At 32.4% G+C, this 21,938-nt stretch overlaps 1 long non-coding RNA gene across 1 annotated transcript; it reads left to right on the forward strand.

Annotated features, from left to right (window-relative positions):
• Window positions 1–14,318: 14,318 nt before the first annotated feature.
• On the forward strand, window positions 14,319–14,830 carry LOC124892558. Its single transcript, XR_007050318.1, has 2 exons — window positions 14,319–14,432; window positions 14,567–14,830. It is a non-coding gene; the product is annotated as an uncharacterized LOC124892558 (long non-coding RNA).
• Window positions 14,831–21,938: the final 7,108 nt, after the last annotated feature.

The following is a 21,938-nucleotide window of genomic DNA, read 5'->3' on the forward strand; positions in this document are numbered from 1 at the left end:
CATATTGCCCGTGGGTGGTTTAGGATGGCAAAGCTACAGAGTGTAGGTAAAGATTTTTAAATGCATGCTAAATCCGGTTCCCTTTCTCGGCACTTATATATATATATATATATTATATATATATATTATATATATATATATGGTTGTATGCATTATGGATGGTTTTACTTGGTTTTATAATTAGCATTATTTTATCCTTATCCTGTGTACATGCTAGCGTTAACCCGCTAACACATCTACAGGCGGTTGTATACCCACGCTATGTAACAATCAGCCATTCTACTCATCCTTCTTAGTGATCAGACTTGGGTACAGTTAATGTTGGATTGAAGGGGTGAGCTTCCATAATTTGGAAGGCATCTATTTTATGTCATGGATTACCTCATGTATTTTCTCTTTGGTAGGCCTGGTTTATGGCTATGTTGGGGACATATCCTAACTAGGTACTCTTTGGTTGGTCTAGAGGCTTTGTATGGATAACTATGGACTTGGGTATGGTATGGATTGGTTATGTCATATATATATATACATACACTAGATTATTATTATACTTGGTTTTAGTTTATGGTTTCTGCATTGGTTTGGTTGGTTACTGGGTGGATAGACTTGGTTGGGTTGGTATTGGTTATAAACTTATCCTAGAGTCACCAAATGGATAAACATGCTATCTTATTATATGTTCAAAATTTAGCCAACTTTAGATATTGTAAGGTGGTTTGAGTTGGGTGATAGAGGGCGGTCCTCGATCTCAATTAGACTTGGGATGCCCATTATGTCTAGGCCCTAGTTCGGGTCATGACAAGTTGGTATCAGAGATTTAGGTTTTGGTATCATGGGGTGTCTACAAAGTCATGTCAAGTGGAGTCTTGCTCATAGGTGTGTTGTGCACCATACTTATAAACAGAAGACTACGAGGCATTTAGAAATGTTTCACTTTCTTGGTATTCTACTTTTGGGCTAGGGAGTCTAAGGTCTTGAACTCTTCTTTGAATCTTTTTTATTTTATCTTTTTGATCAACGTTCTCTCAATAATCTAAAGCTCGTGGATACTTACCTATCCCACTCTAGGAAAACATGGATGGATCTTGTCCAACTCATGGGGCCTTAGTTTCTAAATAATAGGGAGGCCAATGGTACAATGGTGAACGATCCCAGGAAAATAGTTGGGTGAGTCCTAACTTTTATTTTATATTTGGTGCTCCCTACCCGAATTCAGTGGGAGGCAAGTGCTTTCAAATTAGTAATATTTCTAGGGCAACTTGTGTCCAACCTTGGGCCAATACTACCCAATTTGCATCATTTTATCTTCTTTGTAGAGCTTGTGGTAGGTCACACCATGGTTGTTGTGAGAAAGGGAGAAAATGGTTTAATTGTTATGGTTGATTAGGTCACATACAATAGGAGTGTCTTATAAGGATTACCGCTTAGGAAAATAGGATATTGGTTACTACTTCTGGCTCCGACATTGGTCGGGATCGTCTCAATGACTTACTATCTCTTTGGAGTCTGAGACATCTTTGGATATTGACAACAATATGTGGAAAACTCCTTTCTTTGTGGTATGTTTGGTTTACTTGGTTTGGGGTCCTCTATCTCTTGTAACCCTATTCGTGGTTGTGTATTCTAGTTGTGGCCCCATGGTAATTTCACACTTTCTTTTATTCTTCTATTTCTACCTTGATAGGTCACTTTATGATTTCCAAAAGAGTCTATAAGGGGTTTATGGTATTTGTTGGTAATAAAGGGGTTTTGGTGGATTTGTTTGACTCGAATGTAGTGGATTTTGACGTTATTTTGGAATGGATTGGTTGCACTCGTGCTATTTATCATTGGATTATCGGGTCCATAAGGGTTGTCTTTAGGCTCCATGGTGAGTTGGTCATGGAATAAGAGGGTGATTTTGGTCCCTAGCTATTAAGAAAAAGGGTATATCATATCTTAGAACTCGAACATTGGTCTCCAAAGGGGTGTCTTTATTATTTGGTCTGGGTTAAAGATTCTAACTCGAAAGGTCTTATTTTATATTTGGTTTTGGTGGTGAATGAATTTCCTAAGGTCTTCTTGACGACCCTTACCAAAATTCTATTTCTTCTTACTAGAATGGTTCCGATGGAGTTAAAGGAGCTTAAGGAAAAATTAAGGTATCTCTTAGATAAAGGTTTCATCAGTCTTAACATTTCCCTGTAGAGTGTTGTCACTCGTACATGCATAAAGGGAATGGTTTTCCCTGGGAATGGAAAGGTTGTCAGTGGGTGACTAAGGAATTTAGGGTGTCCCTCTAGTAGGGGAGGACCTCATATGTATATTTCTTTTTATATGGGGTACTTTTCTAGTAGTGCATGGTGGTTGATAGACACTAAGTATGGATTTTAAATGTTGGGTTTGATAAAAAAGAGTATGTTAGCTCAGGAATTTCAATAGTGTGAAAGTTGTGACTTAGGCCAGGAATTCAGGTTGAGTGGATGGATATGGATTTGGGGTCTAGTCATTGGATGGTTTAAAGCATGAAGCTTGCATGTATCTTTGTCCCTATACTTGTACTTTATTGTTGGCATAGAAATTGACTTCTAAATTTATGGTTTTAAAAGTGGGTTTTGGCATAATTAAGGGCTTTGACATGATTACTCATTTAATTAATTTTCCATGGATTATGGTGCACATTCGTGCTTTATTAATGTTTATGAATGTTGAGGGATGCATAGAAATGGTAAACGGATTTTTGGATACTATGGATTCCCCAATTACTTGGTTTTGGTTTTGATTTTGGAAATTATATGTCTTCAAATTGTTTGTGAAATTTCCAAGGAGTATGATTTTGTCATATGGGTTGACTATTCTTAAATCTTTGCATTGCATAAATGGTAAAGGGAACATGAATGGGTTTTGATTGGATTCAAATGATTTTGAAAAGGCCTTGGTTGCCATGTTTTGATTTTTAATGGTTGTGCTTTCATTAGAAACCTTGGAGTCAATTTGGTCTCACAGTTTTTTCCTGTCTATGTTAGGCTCTAGGTAGCATTGGGATGAATAAGGTTTTGGGTATAGAAAAACCAAGTGTCATTAGTGTATGCCCTTGGTTTTACCCAATAGAGTGGAGTATTTTTTTGTAGGTGTAATGGGGTTAAGGTTGGTGGTTAATCTTAAATTTTCTTTTAGTGGTGGACTTCAAAAGAAGGTCGAGTTGCATATTCTAGTGATACTCTTCTATCCCGGTTAAGAGAGTACTCTACTAGTGTTGTGTGTATTCTTATAGCGCTTATGCCTATGGTTCACATTTTGCATTCGCTTTATTCCTGGGATATGAGTCTTGATCTTTCATTACATTACTTATGGTTTGTGTGGTTGTGTTTCTTTCAGTGTCCATCCCTAAGGACTCCTTTTGTGGTATTGTTTGGTCGGGATGATTCATCATTATGACCTAGGTGGTTGTTATGGATTACTTCGTATCTTTGGTGTCGTGTCTTGTTTCGGGGGTCTTTGTCTTGCCTTAGGTGGCATGGATGATTCTTGTAATTTGATTTCCTTGATGATTCTTCCCGTGCTAGGATGGTAGAGGCTTGGGAAGCATGGTTATGTTTTGAAATGGGGAATATAGAAATCCCTAAGTGGGGAAGAGTCCCGAGTGACTACTAAAGTTAAGGTTTTGAAAGGTGAGATAAATTTGTTGTCATGGGAAATGGCTAGGAAATGAATAGATGGTGAAAATCCTTGAGGAAATATTAGAGGGTGCTAGATGTTTGATGGATAGATCATACCACGGGTATATAAGTGGTAGGCTTGAATGTTGTGATTGGTAGATATACCTATAATTGTGTTGGGTACTTAAGAGGATTGGTAATTCATGGTTGCATAAATTATTTTCATGGCATAGTGGTCGTATGGTTTGGGCTTTCAATTATATGTTGCGATTTTGGTTATAATGGTTGTATGTGGGTTTGTTCATGTCCTTTACTCATGGCTTCCATAGTAAAAAGGTGGTGAAAGCGGAGTAGTGTTTCGGGATAGATGTACGGAATAGAGCCCAGCGGCTTAGTTAACTCTTAGCTTTTGATAAGCTTGAACATGGAAGTGGTGGTTTAAATTAGACTAAAGCATTTGTAGTGATGTGTCTCGGGAAATTCTAAGTTGAATTTGACTTGCTCTATCATGAGTCAATTCAACCGGTCGTTTATGTGTTTGTGTTGGGTAAGGTATGGATGGTCCTTAGTCGGTTGGTTCCTTTGGTTAGTATTGGTATCTCAGAGTTTGTCTTCTTCAAGGGATCCCAATGGTAGGGATTCTTGGATCGGTAAGTTCGCCGGTTGAGAACAATAAGTGTGGATTTGATAAAGGTTCCATGGACAAACAACAAGTCCGAGAAAGCCATTTAGGATACGAAAATGTACATGGAGTCCAAGGATCTGCGTTGGTTCTTGGTTTGAAAATTCGTGAGTAAGGTATGTGTTCTTCAAAACACATTCTTTTTTTCTAACTTGGTTAAAGGTGAGGAATGGTTCATCTTGCATCTTTGTTTTCTAACTTATTTAGAGGTCGGAATGAAAGTATTGGGGTGTAAATCGTGCTTTACATGTGTTGATCTTCTCGTCTTGGTTTGTGTTCTTGTCCTCTATTTTGATTGGAGGAAAGGCTGATATGTGTTAAGGTGTTATCTCATATTTGTCCTTACCCTTACCCGTCATTCGAGGACGAGTAATCCTAGTTGGGGAGAATGAAACATCCCAAGTCTTGGACCCTTGCAAAATTTCTTAAGTTTTGGGACTTAGTGGCTTGGTATGACTAAAGGGTGTCACTCGTACCCCTTGAATACGACTCGTGGGATGGCTTGAGGGTCCAATCGTATACTAAGTGGTGTTGAAACCTAATATTTGCACTCCACGACTAAGTTTAACCCTGAGTTTTTTCGTCTTTAAATAAAATTGCAATATTTATTTTATCCGAATAAAAATTCTTTCAAGTATTTATCTAGGCAATTCGGTTTTCTTAAGTAATAATTATATGTTTTCGTATCCATACGTACGAGATTGTGTAATTTCGTTACTTAAATAATTGTTTTACAGAAATTAAATTTTAATCAAGGTTATCTTGAAAATTAATTCAAATGGTTATAACTTTGTTTTAAATATAATTTAGCCTCAAAAATAATTTATTTTTAAAAAACTATATTTGTTTAATTTTATTAAATCAAGAAACTCAGGATTAAACTCATTGTTAATATATTTCAAATTTTTTTATTCAATTTAGTTGATTCATTGAATTTGGCCATAATTGAAATTAATTAGATTATAGTTGTAATACAATTGATCGATTAATTTTCGATTTGGCTAGATTTTAAATTAAAATTGACTAAATTAAAAATACCCCAAAAATAACCTAAATCCCTAAATTCCCAATTCCCTACAGCGAACCCAATATTTTCAACCCAAATAACAATTAAAATCAACCCATTTGCAAAAATACAAAATACATATCGATCATAAGGGCTGTAAAAATCATATGTATTTATATTTTTGTAGCAACAGTTTGCAAAAATATAAAATACAACTTGTTATATTATGTAATTATGAAACTGTTGCTATGAAACTCATAATTAAGGGAATAAGTATGCTATTTCTAAATTTTGCCCTAAAATCAACCCAATCAGCTGCCTAAGCCCACTCCTCAAATCTTCTGACCCGACCCAAATCCTTTTTCATTTTCCCCTCAACCAGCAACAACAAATAGTGTTTAACAGCAATAGCAAAATAGCGTTATCATCAACAACATTCGACAACAACAAACAAACCACGACCAACCGACTCGGAAAAGACCCGACCCGGTAAAGACCCGACCACCCATAACTTCAACGTAACCAAAAACGACCACCCTAAACCCTAGACGGCCCTCAAAATTTACCATCTTACCCCTTCAGTATAGCCATTTATGGCTCAAAAGCAGATGTTTTTGACATATTCATTGCATGATTCACTAATTTGGGCAAGAATTAATTTATTCCTTTGACCAACTAAGTCAAACGACTCTTTTCTCCAATATCCTCTGATGGCCATTAATAATTAATTTTGTTCTACAACAGAACTCAAAGCCTCTCAAGAAATTGAATCCAAAATTTGAAATTGTAATCTGGAAAAATCATAATATTTTCCCCCAATTTTCCCTATAAATAGATAGTGGGGGCTAAGGGGATTCTGAGAGGATTAATTGGGGAAAAACTTGAGGGTTCTGGAGGTGCGCACCTCTAACCCTATGTAACCAAGAAATCTTCACAGTGTTTTCAAAATTCATCCAAATCATTGAAATTTCGATAGCAAATCAAAATTGTGGTGGAAGTTGTTCCGACAAGAGTTTGTAGTTCCAGTCGCTGCACCAAGATAGGTAAATAACCCATCTTTTCTCTTCTTTAGTTCCTTTTATGTTTAATGTTGCAGTATGTATCTCGCAATGATATCGAGAGTGGATTTAGGTTTTTGTTTGTGTTTTGATTGGAAAGTTTTTTTGTTATACATTGTTTATTGGAGAAAAAATCTCCAAGCTTTAAATTCCTGCATCTGCTTGTTGTCATGAATGCATAATAGTTTTTTTTTTCGTTCCGAGAGGCTTAAACAACGAAATCTTTTTTTTTAAATCATCAATTAAGATTGCCTTTTTTCTAGTTTTGTCCCGTTTGCTTTCTCTTCTTTGGATTGCTAGAAAATGTATTAGAGTTTAGAGTTTGTGTATGAAGTTCTTAAGAGTTCAAAAATGAATGTGTATTTTCCTGCTTAAAGTGAAACAACCTAATTTTACTCCAAGGATCTAAGTTAATTTTCCTTTTGATGAAATAACAAAGCATGTTTTTTTAAGTAAAATTTCACCATGAAAAACCAAGTTATACTTGTTAATGCTCCTACTTTGGATGTTTGCTGTTGGCAAAGTTTACCTTGTAATGGCCTGAAATATTATTTTGACTTGTGAATTTGGATATTCCTTATTCTGTGTCTCTACCAGTGGTATAATATATACTAATTCTTAATTCCATTTTGAATCTATTGTTTTGAGAACCTTGTGCTCATGAAGTATGTCTCTATTTTGTTACCATGACACGCGCGGAATTTCCTCTAATGCATTTAGTAATTCTTATTTTTTTATGCATGAAATCCTTCGTGGAGTCCATCGGACTCCCCTCTTGCATATCCGCTCCACGCTAAAGCCCCAAATGAACTGATACAGGCTGGTATACACCTGTATACAGATGATATACGACTGTATACAGCTTATATACACTGGAAGGCAGCTGATGTTGGTTCATATTAAATGTGGAAGCAAACATGCTGATTTTTCTACGCTAATACGCAATATATACACGATGGTATACCCAAAAATGCTGGAAAAGAGGAGCTGATATACCTGTGGTATATAATGCAGGAAAATGGACTTAAAGTCCATAGATTAAAAGCCCAAAAGCTGCATAGAACGTGGATGGGCCAAAAAGGGCCCAACTCTAATTCTTTATCTTTTATCTCAAAACTACACAAATACATAACTTATGTTTGTAATATTACAAAAAATCCCAACTCCCTAAACATATTATAAAAATCCCAACCTATACACAGAATGCTATGTATATGTCGGCTATGTTATGTATATTAATAATAGGGAGGGAGAGTAAAGTAATTAAAAAAGTGGGAGAGAATGTAATTTCTTCCAAAAGGATTGATATTTATGTTATTTATACATCTTTTATTCCCTTATCATTTGTAATTTATTCTTGTGTATTTATATTAACCTCAACTTTAATTAATTAATTTAGAGATCCCCTAAGATGTGGCCATTCTAGTTTATCTTGATTTTCATATTTTGACTCACCATTTTCTCACCTAATTTATCTTGTCTAAATGGATTAAATTGGTTGGTTCAATTTTTCTTCCTAAAATTAGTATTTTATTAAATTAATTATTTCAAGATGGCGTTTGTTTTGTTCATACGACTAATTACCTATTTGGGTTAAAATATTTTTTCTCAAATTCAAGAAGCTAATTTTTCTCGTAAATTTTAATTTTTTCATTATTGATAAAATATTTTTAACATGACATTCTCCTAACATTTTGCAAAGGTGTTATTTATGGAAAAATGGATCCTTCTTATGTATACATAGTTTAAATAATAGCAATGATAATAGTAAGAATAATTCCGTAATTCCTCTTTCATAAAAAACACAAACTTATTTCCTTCTTAAATCCAGGTGTTCCACCTATTTTAAATAGGCTTTTTATTAATTCAAGTAGAAATAATATTTCACAATTTTTTCCTTAGAATTAATTATGAAATAAGTAGAATTTTCTTAATTAGAATATTCCTGATCTTTTTCTCAAATTCCAACTTTTCGAGATTAATTCTAAATTAAGTAAAATATTTTATCAAGTAAGATATTTTAAAGATGTTTCGTAATTTTTTCCTCAAAATTAATATTAGATTAAATAAACTATGTTGTAACTTTCTCACTAAATTCAAGTAGACTATTACTTGTTCGAATAAACAAATGCCAATTTTAAGTGAATAAATAATTTTAAATATTTTTATAACCCTTTCATAAAGTTAGTCACCCTTTTAGTTAGTCAAAAAAAGTCCTTTGGTGAACCGTTTTAAAACAGACGCTCCTAAGTCCCGTAAAAATCTTCTTAGGGTGTTAACTGAACCCTTAACCAGTTACTCTAATTTGGAAGATTTATTTCTATTTTGAAATCTCGTTATGTGTTTCTTGATGTTTTCGATAAAAATCAAGTGGCGACTCTGTAATTTTTTTTTCAAATTACTTCTAAATTTTGAAATAGTTTGAAAAGGTCAAAACCGTTTCTTAAAAATAAAATTCAAAAAGGAATAAAACAAACAGTATGTTTGGTGTAGATACTACCCAAGATACGATTCCTCTTGGTACGAATCGTATAGGAAGATACGAATGGCACATTGGCAATTCGTATGTTGCTCATAGGTGTGATCTTGTGTAATTTGTTCAAAGTATGGTTGGTGGGTATGATTGACGGTTTCACTCAAACCCTTAGGTACGAGTTGGGGAGGTGTAAGTCGTATAGAAATCAGTATGTAAGGTGATGACTAGGTTAGGTACGAATTAGGGTACCACTCGTACACTAGGATACGAATGGTAAGGGTGAGTCGTACCCCTGGATGTGGTTTATTTTAATTTTAAGTCAAGGGTAGTTTGGATATTTCCTACTTCAAGAACCTTATGCCCTCACATTATATAATCCTTGGTAGCCTTCCATAACACTTGTAAAAGATTAAAACACTTCAAATACTTTCTCAAACTCACTCTTTAAGATTGGAGGCCAGGGTTTCTCAAGTGTTCTTCAAAGGGCTCAAAGGTCAAGATTTCTTTCGTGAATCTTTATGTATAAGGCATGTATTCCTTCCCTAATTATTATTTCAAACTAAAGGCATATGTATTGTGTTTTAAACATTGATTTATAAATCATGAAAGGTGGATTTCAAAATATTGTTGAGGGTTTTGGTGCATATGGTTTGGTATTGGCTTAAATCATGTTTTTACATGTTTTCGGTAATGGTTTGCTCATGTGGTTGGTTGTTGGTTATGGTTTAACTAATGGGTCTTGAGTAACCCCAATTAAGGTGGTTTATGCATTGATTTTGGTCTTGGTAAATGTATGACCTCAACATGTTTGATAAAATGCTTCAAAGAATGTTTTTACTTTATTGTTAAACTTTTACTAAAACTCTTGCATGATTTGGTTTAGTAATGGAACTATAACGTTTTTGAATGATTTTGCATGGTTTAAATGATATAAATTCTTTGAATGTATGTCATGGTCTAAAATGGTTTGGAATGGTTTAAGAGGTAAAGGATTTGGTGGTCATGATTGGTATATTTTGAAAACCTTATGGGATGCATGGAAATCCCTCAAGTTAATGCATCAATGGAATTGGTTTAAATGGTTTGGAAAGGTAAATGGCTAAATGAATATGCTTGTGGGGAACATGGAAGTCCTCCAAGTGGTTTATCATGGTAAATGGAAGGGCACATGAAAGTCTCCTTAAACCAACATATGGTTGGTTATGGATAGTACTTGTAAGTATGGTCGGTGTGACGATACCACTACTAAATGGCCTTGGTTAATAAATGGCAAATGGATTGGTTGGTTATTTGAAAATGGTTTTAATTGGGCATTAAAGGAGAGGTGTAGCTAAGCCGAGAAAGGTGGAGGTCTTGGGGGGCCCAAAACTGGAAACTCATATTTACTAATGTGAGGTTTGTTCTTAGTGATCGTGCATATGATGTCACACCTTATATTTGGGGATGTACTAGTTATCCCAGGATTATCTTTCTTGGTCGTGCGGCTACACGCATTGGGGCCCTTTCAGCAGAAGGAGCTGAACCCATATTTCCCGTGGGTGATTTAGGACGACAAAGATACACAACCCATGTAAAGGTTTTTATGCATGCTAAACCTGGTTCCCTTTCCCGACACTAATATATATGTATGGTTGTATTCATTATGGATGGTTTTACTTGGTTTTATAATTTGTATTATTTTATCCTTATCCTAAGTACATCCTAGCATTTACTTGCTAACCCGTCTACTAGCAATTGTATATCCACTCTACGTAGGAACCGATTATTTACTCCTCTTGCTTAGTGATCGAACTCGGGTACAATTGATGTTGGATTAAAATGGTGAGATTTCATAGTTCAAAAGGCATCTATTTTATGTTATGGATTACTTTATGTATATTGTCTTTGGTAGAATTGGTTTATGGCTATATCGGGGGCATGTCCCGACTAGGTACTCTTTGGTTGGTCTAGAGGCTTTGTACGGACAACTGTGGACTTTGGTACAGTATGGATTGGTTATCTCATATATATTTATATATATACATACATACGTTGGATTATTATTATACTTGGTTTTGGTTTATGGTTTTTGCATTAGCTTGGTTGGTTACTAAGTGGATAGACTTAGTTGGGTTGGTCTCAGTTATAGACTTATCCCAAAGTCAGCATATGGATAGATATGTTATCTTGTTATATTTTTGGAATTCAGCCGGCTTAAGATATGTATACGGTGGTTGGGTTGGGGGATAGGGGGTGGTCCCCGGTCCTGATTGAACTTGGTATATCCATTATGTCTAGGCCCTAGTTAGGGCCGTAACAGTTGGTAGGGTGGATTTGGTTTTTGGAATGGATACGACTTGGGTGTTACGATTCATATCTGTGGATACAGATCGTTAGGTTCCTTCACTAAATCTTAAACTTGGTGACTTGACTTGGATATGAGTACGAGTGGATTGCCTTGAGCCATAAGCTAGGGTATGAGTCGTGCCATGGACTCATATGGTGGGCAGTGTTCAATCCCCTTGAGATTCTATTCTGCCAGGGGTACGGATCATGGGTACTAGTCATACACTTGGATACGACATGGTTTGGGGTAGTCGTACCTTGGATAGTGTTGGGTCCAAGAGAAGTGTCTTTGGGTATGAGTGGTGGGTACCACTCATATTGGAAGGTACGACTGGTATGGATGGTCATACCCACCTGACAGGATTTCTGGGAGTTTTAAGTGAGGGCAATCTAGATATTTCCCCACTTATCCTAATAAAGCCTCACGGCTTTTAGCTCACTTAATAGGTTATTTTTCCTATTATTCTATCCATTAACACTTAGAAAACACTCTTAAATCCTTTTTAAAGTTCTTGGGCAAATAAGGCTAAGGTTTTATCTTAAGGCTTAATTTATGCCTTATGTTGGTGGTTTCTCTCCATTAACTTCTCAATTAAGGCATGTTCTCTTCCCTCATTGTTAGTTCTAACTAAAGGCATAGTTTTATACAATGTTTTTATGGTTTGAATATTATATGGTTTGAGTTTTCAAATATGATTTGGGGGTTTTATTTATAAAGGATTGGTTATGGTTTTCCTATGCTTTAATTATGCTTTTATATGCTTTAATGGTGGTTTTGGATAATTGGATTGCATGGGAGTGGTTATTGGTAATTGAAATTGGTTTTGGTAATATTATGCCCCTAATGTGTTTGATAAAATGCCTATAACAATGTTTTCACTATATAATTAGATTTTCAATGAAACTTATGCATGGTTTAAACTTGGTAATGGAACCTAACTGGCTTAAATGGTTTTGAAGGAATGGTTTGGCTTAATAAACCTACTTATGGGGTACATGGGAATCCCCCAAGTAAATCGAATGATATGATCTATGGGTACATAGAAATCCCTTGATCACTAAAAGGTTTGGCTAAGGACAATACTTGGAAGTATTAGTCGGTATGAGGATACTACTACTAATGGTCCTGGTTAATAAATGGATAATGGTTTGATTGTTTGGAAATGATTTTAATTGGGCTTAACGGGGGAGGTGTAGCAAAGTCGAGGAAGGTAGAGGTACCAGAGAGACCAAAACTGGAAACTCATATTTGCCGATGTGAGGTTTGGCCTTAATGACCGTGTGCATGATGTCACACTTTATGTTGGGGGAAGTACTAGTCATCCCAGGTTTTCTTCCTTGGTCGTGCAGCTTTATGCACTGAGGCCTTTTCAGCAAGGAGAGCTGAACCCATATAGCCCGTGGATTGTTTTAGGACGGCAAAGCTACACAACCTAGGTAAAGGCTTTAAATGCATGCTAAATATGGTCCTCTTTACCATCTTGGTTATGTATATATATATATATATATATATGTATATATATATATATATATGTATGTATGTATGCATTATGAATGATTTTACATGGTTTTATAAATAAAATTATTTTATCCTTATCCCGAGTGCATGCTAGCGTTCACTTCCTAACCCGTCTTCAGTCGGCTATATACCCAAGCTATGTAGGAAATGGCCATTCAACTCCCCCTGTTTAGCATTCGAATACTCAGGTCAGCCGTTGAATTGAAGTGGTGAGCTTTAATCTTTCCGGAAGGCTCCATTTCATGAATGTTATTTGATAATTTAGATTACTTATGGATTCTAGTTTTGGTATGGTTGGGGGAATATCCCAACCGTATTTTATTACTCTTTTGGTTAGAGGCTTTGTGGTACTGCTATGGGTTGGTGTAACGCCCCAGAAAATGGGTCCCGGAGCGTCACACGGTGCTTGAGGCTATGAGTAGACCCAAGCTAACCCTTTGAGCCATTTTCATTCATTTCAACACAAATAAACGGGGTTTCCATAAATAACCCTCAAATATCAACAGAGTAATCATTGCCGAAGAATAAAAGAATTTCAGAAAGATAACAAAATACGACTTATTAGTCAACTCCCAACATCTATACTAGTCTGACAAGCCTCTAAGAAAATCAATAAAACCAGCGAGCCATTGAGACATGCCCTAACTGACTCATACTCAGTTATCAAATGTAAATGATTCCGTGAAACCAACATCAGACATCACGTCCTCGGAACATGAGGACTTACCACAACAGAGGATGTAGAACAGCGTGCCCGAAGAATCACTGTTAAACCTAGAACTGAGCACCTGAACTTACAATCCAAGAAAATGCAGCCCACATCCGAAGATGTGGGTCAGTACCATGGAAAGGAACCGAGTATATGGGGGTCTATGAAGTTGTATAAACATCATCATCATAAATATTTATAAGAAATATGCAGGATGTATGAAAGACTCACATAGCCCGAAGAAAATTATTATAATCATGAGAGGATGAAATAAGTACAATAACACATGTGAGTCATCATATAATTTGTCAATCACTTTCAGTTCATCAAGAATATCAATTCTCATAATGTAAATATCATTTAAATCTTTCGAAAGAATAACTTTCACAATTGCACTTTCAAATCACTTCACCATTCACCATAGACACAAGGAAACACACACACACTAGGAGATCCTATAACCGACATAAACCATGTGAGCTACATGGAGTCCAACGTACAACCCACTTTGGGGAGAGCCTTCCTATTCTTGCCATCGGAGTAGGACTATCGATATCAAATCCACACAAACTAGTGATCACTATTTATATCTTGGTGGTACTTAGTGGGGTCAAATAGTTACTTTATGTCTTTTATTTTTTTGCTAATAATTTGATCAACAAAGTAGAAAAAACCTTAATTACAAATTACTAGCGTTATTTCAACACATACCATAAACTCATTTGTATATTAAAACAAGTAATTTAAAAACTACTGATTTACTCGCCTTATTTGAGCTATTACTATAAATACATTTGTATTTTTTGGCAAGTAATTTAAAAATTATAGATTTGGTAGCCTTATATGAACAAATAGCATAACTTCAGATTTTCCTCTAGTCCCTATATAGGAGTCCTAAATGGTGTCAACAATTTATATTATCAAATCATACAAAAGTTGTGAAGAAAATATGAAGAGTTTCATTAAGCTTTTCCTTTTCTCCATGGCAATATGTTTCACTTTGTTTGACTATTCGCTAGGTATGATTTTTTCTTAAATGCACAAGTTATGATTTTATCAATAATTATTTCTTTTAAATATTTATTTTCATCATTGAGTTTTTTAATTATATTCATATTGATTAATATGTAGTCTTCTCATTCATTTGTGTCAGGTGATCCTAAATTTTGTCCGGGAACGTTCACGGCTAAAGACACGTGTGCTAAAATTAGTTGTGGAAATCTAGCTCTATTTCAATGGCCAGCAAGTTCGATGCCTCATAATTGTATTTGTGCTGCTGCAGGAAGCAATCAAAGCCTGTGTACTTGTCAAATTGTGTGTCAAGCAAAATAAGGTTATAAAAATGATTGTCATTGATGTTGAGTGATTAATCATACATGTGCTATGAATGATTGAGAATAAATAGAAATTTTTTCTATAATATATGTGCATTCGGACTCTTTTTTTTTTTTTTTAAATAACATTCTCTATATATACATCTATACATATACATCTATACATATACATATACATATATATATATATATATATATATATATATATATATATATATACACTCAATTTTAATATTTTATTCACGATGATGATTTTATTAACTTTAACTATGTATAATATGTTGAAGTAAAATAATCAAGTTAATCCTACTTTTTAATGAATACAAATATGACGATCATTCAATTAATTTAATCAGTAATGATTTAAGTATAATAATTATTATTATTTTAAATAAAATAATTTAATAATTTATTTTATATAATATAATCAAACAAAAAAATAAAAATTATCATAGAAGAAAAGAGTTAAACAGATAACAAAATTGAAGGATTAGTACTATTCAAGATAGGAATAAACATGTATATAAACTTCATGAAAATTAATAATTTATTGGATAAAGTGTAAATTATCTTGAGAAAAATGTGTGTGGGGTGGAGGGTGGGGGGAGTGGGTGTTAGCGCTACGTAGGGTGGAGTTGGGGGATGATGATTTGGAGGAAAATTTCAAAGAAGAGGAGGAAATTTTTAAAGGAAAAATAGATAATTTTTAGTCAAAGCACAATTATAATGAAGGTTATGAAAAAAATAAACTGTTAAACTAGTGTTCTGGTTGTTTTCACATTTTGAATATAACTTTTATTAATAATTAGAATTTCTATGGTAAATCGATGAATTTTCAAATTAAGTGAAAAAAAATTGAAAAATTAAAAATATTTTTCTCGTTTCTGAGATTTAAGATGTACTAGCAACCTTTTTGGGGAGTAGAAATAGGAGACATAATTTACTAAAACTTTGAAAAAAAAAAGATTTTCATTTTAAAATCAATCTTATAAGAGTTTGAGTCATATAAATTAAATTAATTCAATTTTTAATTGAATTTAAGATATTTGTGTTGATTAATTGTTTTATGCACAAGTTAAGCCCCAATGTCAATCTTATATACTTGGAGCTACATAAATTGAAGCAGTTCAATTTTTCGATTAAAGTTAAATATTATGATATATGATTGACTAATTGTTGCATCATTAAATTTATAATCAATTCATTCTTGTAATATTTGGAGTTATACAAATTGAACCAATCTATCTTTTCAATTGAAATTACACACATTTATTGAATGGTTGTTTAATACATAAATTGAGTCCCAATCCAATCTTATAGAAACAATTTAATTTTTTCATTAAAGTCAAACATCAAAATTGACTGATTGTTACATCAATAAATTGAGTCTCAATTCAATCCTATAATATTTAGAGTTATATAAATTGAAGTAATGCTATTTTTCGCTTAAAGTCAAACATTAAGATTGATTAATGGTACATCCACAAATTAAGTCCCATTTTATTTTTTCAATAGAAATTATATATTTGTTGACTAATTATTAAATTCACAAATTGAGTGTCAATTCAAGCTTATAATACTTAGAGTTACATATAAATTGAAGTAATTCAATTTATTAATTAAAGTCAAATATTAGGATTGACTAATTGTTACATCCGTAAGCCGAGTCTTTATAATACTTAGCGTTATGCAAATTGAAATAATTCAATCTCTTAATTAAAGTCAAATAGTAGAATTGAATAATTGTTACACCTATAAATTAAGTTTTGATTCAATTATTCAATTGAAGTCAAATATTTGTGTTGACTAATTATTACATCCATGATGTGCTATGAATTTATAGCACTTTTGATGCTTAAAACCATGAAAATATGCACGTTTCTTAAGTTGTTTTGTTAGAAATGATGTATTTTGGTTATGTTTTGCGAAAAATTAGGTTTCAAATGCTAAATTCAAGAAAAAGATGAAAAATGAAGTTTTTCGCTACTTACTTAGTCATTATTGGGCGTATGTGGCAGTTACTGGAAATATGTGACCAAAGCATGTACATAAACTTGAAGTCCATAGGCTTAGATGCAGGAATTTGAAGACCCCTGTCACTTCCTAAGGCCACTTGCGGTCCGTATGTAGCACATACAGTCTGTATGTGGCTAAGGTTAGTGATAGAATCCAAGATCTAGAGAATGCAAATGCTAAAGGAAAATTTCTGGCATTTACCTGGGTTCGTTTGCAGACCATATATAGTACATATGGGTCGTATCTGGCCCAAGTAAGTGGTAACCGATTCTATTTTTCCTTTTTTCATTAAAACTTTGATTTCTAGGGTTTTCATGTAACCTAGATACACTCCTATGATGTTTTAAGTCATTATTATGTGTGTTTAGTTAAATTTTTCTATTTTATTTAGGATTTATTGTAACCTATAAATATCCTTTAGGCTTTGTGTAGTTTATTATTATTGAGAAGGAATTCAAAAATAGGTCCTTTAGGTTCAAGTTCACAAACATCTTATTGTTCTTGGTTTGTTATTCAATTTAAGACTTTAGGATTTCTTCTTTCATTATTCTAAGATTGATTCTGTAAGTTTTTATGTGGATTCCATGGTTGAACTCATAACTATGAGTGACTAATCCCTTAGCTAGGGTTGTGGGAAGCCTAGCAAATTAACAAAGTAGAGGAACTGTCAAGTCGTTCTAGATAAAGATTATTGCATATATTGAATTTTCTTGTCTTTGATTTCTTTATTAACGGGTGCACACGTTAGAATCCCGCCTAGATATCACTGTTTACTCCACAAGAGAAGTAGTGACTAGGAAAATAAGCTCATAACAGTGACTTGGGGTTAACTGTCAAAATAAGCTTACCTGTATTATGTTTTTAAGACGGTTAACTTTTATCTATTAACTTGATACTCAAAAGTTAATAGTTAAACTAGGATCCAGAATAAGGGTTAGTAAGGCGACACCCTGAGACTCAAGAGGTAAAGGATGAGATTCATCAATAAGTCTACAAGACAATTGTTGGTACGAAATTTTTCAGATTCTGGATGTAAGGTATCGAAATAGTTCAACAGTACATGATCAATCTGTGGAGTTGAGAAGCTAGGGAAACACAAGTCTAGTGTTCATCTTACATTGTTTATAACCAAGAACATCCAAATCTTGTCACATTCACTATTTCAACAAATCCCCCCCTTTTTATATTGCCGTACTGCCTGGTGATTTCAACAAGTTTGAGAGATATCTCCAGACTATTCCTTGTGGGATCGATACCAACCTAGTTGGGTTACTATATTTTAACAACGATCGCTTTATCCTTCTAAAAAGGGATAGTTTGGGCGTTATCAAACCACAAATTGAGTTTTATTTCAATCCTATAATACTTAGAGTTACATATAAATTGTAATAATTCATTTTTACAATTAAATTCAATATTATGATTGACTAATTGTTACATCCACAAATTGAATCTCAATTACAATTTTCAGTTAAAGTTAAATATTTATGTTGACTAATTGTTACATCCTCAAGTTGCATCTCAATTCAATCTTATAATACTTAAAGTTACATAAATTGAAGCAATTTATTTTTTTTAATTAAAGTCAAACATTAAAATTAACTAATGTTTACATCCACAAACTAAGTCTCAAATCAATCTTATCATACTTAGAGTTGCATAAATTGAGACAATTTTTTTTTAATGAAAGTCGAATATTAGAATTGATTAATTGTTACATTCACAAAGTGAGTCTCAATTCAATCATATAATACTTAGAGTTATATAAATTGAAGCAATTTAATTTTTCAATCAAAGTCAAGCATTAAAATTGACTAATTGTTACATTTACAAACTAAATCTCAATTCAATCTCATAATACTTAAATTTATATAAATTAAATAAATAATACCCAATTACCCCCCTAAAGTATACCCAAAAAGGCTATGACACACCTCAACTTAAAGGGGGTCCTGTTACCTCTCTGAACAAATTAAAAGTGTAATTTTGATGCCCTTAGTGCCTACGTGGCACATATGTGGTACAACATACTGAAGTGTCCACATAGGCACACGTGTGTGCCACGTATGTGCCACATAGGCACTAAGGGTGTCAAAATTACACTTTTAATTAGTTTAGGGGTTAATAGGACCCCCTTTAAGTTGAGGTATGTCATAACCTTTTTGGGTATAGTTTAGGGGGTAATTGGATATTTTCTCTTAAAGAGATTTAAAATAATTTAATTTTTTGATTAATGTTAAACATTAGAATTGACTAATTGTTACATCCATAAACTGAGTTTCAATTCAGTTTTATACTATTCATAGTTATATAAATGAAATTAATTTAATTTTATAATCAAAGTCAAACATTATGATTGACTAATTATTACATAATTGAGTTTTAATCCGCTCTTATAATACTTGTAATTATATAAATTGAAGCAATTCAATTTTCAATGATTATCAAACTTTAGAATTGAATAATTGTTTCACAAATTGAGTTTCAATTCAAATTTTCAATTGAAGTCAAAATTTTGTATTGACTAATTATTTTATCCGCAAATCGCGTCAATTCAATTATATATACTTAGAGTTATGTGAATTAAAGAATTCAAGTTTTCAACTAATGCCAAACATTAAAATTGACTAATTGTTATATCCACATTTTAAGCATCAATTCATTTTTCCAGTCGAAGATAAATTTTGTATTGACTAATTGTCAAATCTACAAATTGATTCTCAATTCAATCTTATAATACTTAGAGTTACATAAACTGAATCAATTTAAGTTTTAATTAAAATTAACATTAGAATTGACTGATTGTTTTTACACAAATCAAGTCACAATTCAATATTATACTACTCATAATTATATTATTTGAAACAATTAAATTTTTTAATTAAAGCCAATATATTCGTACTGACTATTTATTACCTGCACAAATTTAGTCTCAATTCAATAGTACAAGACTCAGAGTTATTATATAAACTGAAGCAATTTAATATTTCAATCAAAGTCAAACATTTATATTGACTAATTACTAAATGCCAAAATTGAGCCTTAATTCGATCTTATAATATTAAGAGTTACATAAATGAAAATAATTTAATATCAACTTGAAGTCAAACATTAGTATTGACTACTTATACACCCACAAATTGTGTTTTAGTGCAATTTTATAATACCTAGAGTTATATGAATTGAAAAAAATTAATTTTTTAGTTAAAGTCATACATTAGAGTTGATTAATTATTACAACCACAAATTTGAGTTTCAATTCAATCTTATAATACTCATAATTTCAATTAAAGTTAAACAATATGATTAATTGTTAAATCCACTAATTAAGTCTCAATTCAATCTTATGTTACTTGGAGTTATATAAGTTGAAGCAATTCAAGTTTTCAATTACAATCAGACATTAGAATCAACTAATTATTATATCTACAAATTGGGTCTCAATGCAAATTTAAATCAAAGATAGATTTTGTATATACTAATTATTGTATCCACAAATTAAGTCTTAATTCAATCTTATATATTTAGAGCTATATAAATTAAAGCAATTTAAGTTTCTTAACTAAAGCCAAATATTAAAGTTGACTAATTGTTCTATCCACAAATTGAGCATCAATTCATTTTTTCAATTGAAGTCAAATTCAGTTGACAAATTATTACATCTACAAGTTGACTCTCAATTTTTTGTTATCATACTTAGAATTATACAAATTAAAGCAATTTGATTTTTCAATTTATGCCAAACAGTTACGTCAAGGTTCAACCCATGATTGTCATATTCTTATACCTTCTTTAACTATGTTAGTTTTATAATTTTTATTAATATTATAAATGTTACATTATTTGTCCAAATAAGCACTCAGAGATTACTTTTAAGATTATTTCATGTGTTGTAATTTTTTTAATATTTTTATTCAAAAAACTATCTTCAGTTTATTTGATATTTATTCAGTTTCAACATATTTATAGTATGCGTACATTCCATAGATCTACAGGATGTATATCTCATATTTTTGATTTTATAATTTTTTTTTAGGAAAATAAGCAAAAGTAAGATTTTCAATAATTTTGCTAATAAATTCAAATAAATCTCTGATATAAGGATAAAATATTATAATTATTTTCTAGAAAAGTTGCTTTCTTTATTTATACATTCAAAAAAAATAAAATCATAGCATAAAGTATAAATATCTTAAACCAATAATATAAGATATGATTTATAGCAAACATATTTTTAAAATAATAAATATTAAAATTGACATCTGGAGTGTAATATTGGGAATTACACTTTTATTCCCCATATGCTCTAAATTCTAGGACGTATGCCCTATGGATCTACACCTTTCATTTGTGCCTCGGAGCGTTTTTTGTACGCCCCGTCCCTGAACTCGCCCCAAAAATGCTTTTAAAGATACACACACACACACATACATACATTTTTTTTCTAATTTTATTAGTTAAATTGAAATTTTTGCAATTAATATTTAACAGCTCAATTTCAATACCTTGTTCAAGATAATGTTTTTAATAATTTTAACTCTTTATAATATTTTTAAGTAAACTAATCAAGTTAATCCTTTTTCTAATGAATATACATATGATGGTAATTTAGTTGATTTAATCATTTATGATTTGAGCATAATAAAAATAATAAACATACAATTTATCATTATATAAAATTACTACATATTTTATTTTATATAACATAACCAAACAAAAAGAAATAAAGTATAAAGGATGGAAAAGTACAAAATACAAAGATGAAGAGTTAGTACTAGTTTCATAGAGGATATAAACTAATTCAAGATTTGTGGAAAGTAAAATAATTTATTAGTTTGTGCATGTGTTTTAAGGAAGTGTGACGGGCTGGAGTGCTTAGTAGGGTTGGAGTGATGCTTTGAAGGGAAAAAAAATAGTTTGGAGCCAATTTTACTAAAGGATATTTGGGGGGCCGTGTGAGGGTGGAAGGGGAAGGGAAAGATAGTTGAATGTGTTGTTATAGATTACAGTCTAAAAAACAAGAAGCATAATAAAATAGCTTTATTGTTCAATGATAGGTAATGATGAGGGAGGGATAGGAGGGGAGAGAATATTTAAACTAAAGGATAGTTTTATCTTTATACATACTAATCATAGATCATCTACAACTGTCACGATCCAAAATCCAAAAGGATG

This window comes from Capsicum annuum, unplaced genomic scaffold (genome assembly GCF_002878395.1).
Source record: "Capsicum annuum cultivar UCD-10X-F1 unplaced genomic scaffold, UCD10Xv1.1 ctg4857, whole genome shotgun sequence".
Lineage (NCBI taxonomy): Eukaryota > Viridiplantae > Streptophyta > Magnoliopsida > Solanales > Solanaceae > Capsicum > Capsicum annuum.